Raw genomic sequence first — 5,662 nt, 5'->3', positions numbered from 1 at the left:
CAGATGTCAAGCTTCCATCATCAGCTCCTCCTGCACCTCAGTAGGAGGAGCTTTCTTTTCTCTGCCTGGCCAAGCCAGGACTGTCATGGCGCAACAGAAATGAGCAGAAAGGTGGTAACATACACTAAAATATGGCAAATCATCTCAGGTTTCAGTTTAAAGTCACCCTCTCCTCATATTCTGGTTTTTAGTGTACCCAGAGGAACGTATCCTAGGAATCATTAACTTACTGACCTCACTGGGCTGGCTGTGGGTCTCATGCCACCATTGTTTTATTGTTTGGGGGCATGACTCGCGCGCCTGTTGCCCGCTTTTGTGGTTAAGCAAACCTGCTTTCTTGAGTGATCGTTAGCTTACAGAGGTCTCCCACACTTTTTTCTTTACTTATGATCCCCTATCGGGGCTAACTATTTAATCACCTACTTTGTCCCTTTCCTCTGCACCTATCAGTTTCACTTGTATCTTTTCACTTTTTGAGTGTGACCACGAAGGACTCTAGCATGGCATTTGTAATTCAGACTTCCTCTCTGTTGGAAACATAACCAACCCTGGCAGGTTAATCCAGGTGATTTCTGAGTCTAGAGGAGCAGTTTGGAGCTTGGAAGCCTTGGCTGGCTCCCTTGTTTATTTTTCATTGAGAGAAAGTTCACATAACATACACTCAACCACGGTAAAGAGCACAATTCTATGCAGCACACGGTGTGTTCACAACCTTGGAAAACCACTACCTGTCCCTAGGTTCAGACTTTTTCATCACCTCAGAAAAACACCCCATATCCACTAAGTATACACTCTCATTTTCTCCTCCCCCAGGCCATGGCAACCACTAATATGCTTTATGTCTCTATGGATTTGCATATTCCCAACACTTCGTATAAATGGAATTATACAGCACATGGCCTTATGTGTTTATCTTCTTTCACTGGGCATAATGTCATCAAGGCTCATCCATTTTACAGAATACATCAATGCTTCATTGCTTTTTATGGCTGAATAATATTCCACTGTATGCACAGACCACCGTGAGCTGATTCAGCCACCCACTGAGGAATGCGTGGGTTGTTTCTGCCTTTTGGCTGTTATGAGTTGCGCTGCTGTGAATGTCTGTGTATAAATTCTGTGTGGACAATCTGTTTCCATTTCCTGGGAAGGAATTCCTGGGTCACCTGGTAACGGCTGGCTCTGTTTGTCTTTTTGACCTTATTTATGTACCAAAGGCCTAGATACACATTTTCAAAGAGTCAACAGCTTCCTTGAGGTGTGTTAGGACACATTCTTGAACCTGCTGAAGGGGGTTTGGGGGGGTACTTGCTGGGAATGCCCCCCTCCATGTCACTATTTTTAGGACTGTATTCTTGGAGGATTCAAATCTCAATAGAGGATCCTTCGATGTCCTGCTTGGAGGGTCAAGGCCTGGTCCTGCTGGCAGGGCCGGAGATAAGGCAGGGGCTCTGGACTCAGAATCCCCCGCCTCTGGCTCTGTGTCGGCATATGATGCCCCATTCCCCAGGCCAGAGGTCTCTGTCGCCAGAGTGACTCATTTCCTCCTAGGGTTGGGGAGGGGTGACTTCCTAGTAGTTCTGATAGGATTTGGGGGTCTGATTACTCCTTATTTCGCCCCCTCCCATTAGCCCCCTGATGGGCTGCCCCATCAGGCTAAACCCTTGGTGGTTCTGTGGGGTAAACCATCCTGGGGCTTAGCTGCCACCCTACTCGCTTGACACATGGCTTTTCTGAGTTCCCGTAAGTCCGCCACCACTCTTTACTTTCCAGCTTCAGAATTGCACTGACTTGTGCCCCATCCTCATGGCTTATACCTTTTTTTTTTTTTTTTGGCCATGCCATTCAGCTTGCTGCATCTTAGCTCCTAGATTAGGGGTTGAACCTGGATCCTCAGAAGGGAAAGTGTGGAATGCTAACCACTGGACCACCAAGGAATTCCCAAAACATTACTATCTTTTTCCTTTTTGTACTTTTAATTTTTTCTGGCTGCACCACGCAACTTGTGGGGTCTTAGTTTCCCAACTAGGGATCGAACCTGGGCCCCCTGCAGTCAAGGAATTCTATACTTAAAAAAAATTTCCTTTCTGTTGTCTTCACAGGGTTTCAGAAGGGAAGAAAGTTAGTGCCTGTTTAGTTTGCCATCTTTAGCAAAGTTGTCGGGACGAGACTAAACTGGAAGCCCATATCCTTGAGAAGTAGTTTCTGATCCCATCAGCAAGAAGGGGAGGCTCCCACTCAGCTTGGGTCTCAGGGCCTATTCCAACTGGAGCTCCAGGTGCTGGCTTATCTTCCCTCCAGGGCAGGAATCTCAACTGGGTCATTGAACTCCCCCCTTCTCTCCACTCTCCCACCCACAGCCCCTGACCCAGGGCTGCACACAGCTGGCGCCCAGCGTGCTTTGCAATAGAGGAAGAAAGCGAAGGGCGCAGGGGAAGAGACTGCTGGGTGAAGGCTTGGCGTTGACGAAAGCGCGGTGTGAGGGGACCTTCCTCTGCTTCCATCTCAGGATCACCTCCTCCTACCTGTCCTTGAACTCTCCTCGGGTCTTCTTCCTGGGCCTGAGACCCCAGGGGTGCTCAAAAGTTGGCCCTCAACTGCAGGCCACCCCACTAAAAGGAACCGAGGCCCTGCTGGTCACTGAGAGGCAGGGCCGACCTCATTAGGTGCTACAGACAGGGCCTCAGGGTTGAGACCTTCAGGGGAGGGCTGGAGCCAGCACCCCTGCCCGCCCCCACTGCTGCCTGGCTCTCTGCCCAGCCCCCTGCCACCAGCTCTGTCAGCCCAGCCCCACTCCCTAAAAGGTGCACTGCCTCCTCCCCACGGAGGACGGCCTGACCGCCATAGCCTCCTCAGGCCCACTGCAGCCACCCTACAGGCCCTCACACCCCGGGCCCGTGCTCCTGCCTTTCGGGCCACCTGGAGCTGCCTTCTTTTCCTTCTTTACCCAGCTGAATGCTACTTCTCTGTTAAGATGCCACCCCACTCCCTCCAGTCTTCCAGGAGCCTTCGAATCTTGGTCAGGTGTAACCCCAGACTGCGAGCCAGGACAGGGCCATAGCCGATTCCTGCCTGGTCTGAAGTTAAGGGCCAAGTCCCAGTGTTGGGGAAGGCCTGGCACCTCCCCTGTCCCCAAATCCCAGAGGACAAGTCAGACCCGGCGAGAAAACTCGTGTGACCTGTGATCTCAGAGGGTCCTTGTGAAAGTTTCCCTCCTGAACCCGGGGAGTCAGGATGTGTTAAACCCGCGCTGAGGGACTGTTGTCAAATCCCACCTCTCGGGCCTGGAAGGTCCTTTGAAAATCATGAGGAAACCTCCTGGCGTAGAGAAAAGTCTCAGGTTCAATTTCCTGCTCCCGCGTGATCCTGGGCACCGGCTTATCTCTCTGAGTCTTGATTTCCTTTTCTCTGTGGTGAGGTCACTGACACCTGCTGCTTGCCAGGTTGCTAACTATTACGTGAGACGTCATGTCAGGTACCTGCCTGGAACATCATTACAATTCATTAAATGATAGTTGTGGGCTTCGTTTTCACAAAAAGCTGAGCTGTATACCCTCATCTGTAGCTGAGACAGGGATCACAGAGCTTTGGGGCCTCATCCAAGGCCACTCAGGGGCGGAGATGTATCACTCACAGAAGCACCAACTCAGGGAAGGCCACCCGGAGTGGGCAAGCAGGCAGGGGCCATGCAGCTCAGACTTCAGTCAAGAACTCCAGGGGTACCTGGTCCTGTGGGATTCCAGACCCGGGGTCTCCCTCTGGAGGTGGTGATTTGTGAGTCCAGGGCAGGGCCAAGGAATCTGTATTTTTAATAACTATGCCTTCTTCAGTGCCACACGTCTCTGACGGGCTGGGCCTACAGCTCAACGCGGCCGGCTCCATCAGATACCAGGGATGCAGCTCGGCTCACACACCATAAAGATGGACATCTCCATCTTTATGGTGTGTGCAGGTAGCCCCCTCTGACATTCAACAACTCACAGGTCTACTAGAAAGTCCTTATCCTGAGCAGAACTGTCTCCTGATCACTCTTCAAACTCCCATCTGTGCTTTATTTCTTCATTTCTAAAGTGAGGACGAACAACAGGACCCAGGGGACCTTCAGGCACACATCCCTGCCTGGCAGCACTGGGAGGCATGTGGGGGGCAGCCACCCTGAGGGCCTCCCTCACAAGTTAATGCCTTGCAGGTTCCCACCCGGCACGGAGTAGTTAAGAGTTTTATAGGGTCACCTGGGTCCCTCAACCTGGGAATTGCTGGGCTCCCTGTGACGTGCCGAGGCCTCCGAACCTACAGGTCTGACATGGAGCGCTTTCTGAAGCATCAATTTACTTGATAATAAGTAATTAACTCACCTAGATATTCAAAATAAGTTATAAGACATCTAATTGCTTACACACTTCCAAACTCTGGGGAGGGGGGTACTGGTGGGAGTAGTTTTCTATAGGGTAGAGATGTTTCCTATGAGAAAGTTCTAGAAGCTCTTCCCCAAGCGGTTCACCCATTGCCTGGTCTTGCTCCTCTGATGTTTCTTCGACTTGCCCAGGGGCTGGCCTATTGAGATGACTGAAGAAGAGGGTTTAGGTTGGAGGGGGCGAAGGAGAGGAGTGAGCAGAGGCCTGCAACACAGCAGGTGTCGGGAGGTAGAGGCAGGAGCCATGGAAGGTTCGTAAGCTCAGCACTGCCTTGACAACAGGAAGGCTTTGCTGAAGAGACAATTGCAGAAAACAGGCAGGGGCTGTGGCCTCGAAGCAAAGGGTGGGGCTCTGAGGTCCACCTTGGCCCACTGAGTGAGTTGGGAGAACAAGGCAAGCAGGGGCTGAATGAGCCAGCTGGTCCGATAGCCTGAAGGTGGGGGTGGGGGGGGGTCACAGAGGCAGGAATGGAGACCCTGAACTGGTGTCGATACTCCTCAAGACTGGCTGCCTGACACTGTCTGTCCTCGAGGAGTCCCCCCAGACTCATGGAAACGTCCATCTTCGCGCTGGGCTGACATCACCTCTGTGTGGGAACAAAGTGCGTGCTCACGCCAAGCCTGTCCGGGTTAGCAGTGATCTGTGTCTTTGTTTGGTTTCAAAGGAGGCCCAGAAAGAAGAATCGTGAAAGATGCTCTTGTTGGAGGAAACGTTTGGGAGCCTGGCTGACAGCCTCCTCTGGGCTTCGCTGAGAAGAGGCAAGAACCACACCCGTGGCCCGATGTCCGGGTTCCTGGGAGAAGCGGCCGGTAGCACCTGCTACATGCAACGACTAGGCAAAGTCTTCATCATACATGACTTTACTGTGTTAAAGGGACGAGGTTTTAAGTCCCATAAAGCGGGAAGAGGCTCTTTGTGGACCAGTATTCATAGAATAGCTTCCACGCAGACAAAATCAAAACGAAGCTGAGGGACCCTCTCAACGTGTACTAACCGGTGAGGTTAGTTAGACCTATCGGCCTCTCCAGATGTGCAAGGACTGAGGGGGGCCCTGGACAACACTGCTCTCCTGGGGCTGGGAGACGGCAGCACCGGTCCAGTCAGGAGGCTGGTTCGCACCCCGGCTCTGCCACCCCCGGCCTGGGGAGCTGGTGCTTCCAGGTGCCAAGCGGGGCAGGCAACAACAGCCACCTCCTGGGGCCTCTGAGAGTTACACGAGATATGAGTGAAAGACTCTTAACACCACG

This window comes from Muntiacus reevesi, chromosome 1 (genome assembly GCF_963930625.1).
Source record: "Muntiacus reevesi chromosome 1, mMunRee1.1, whole genome shotgun sequence".
Lineage (NCBI taxonomy): Eukaryota > Metazoa > Chordata > Mammalia > Artiodactyla > Cervidae > Muntiacus > Muntiacus reevesi.
Note: the sequence above shows the minus strand (reverse complement) of the source record.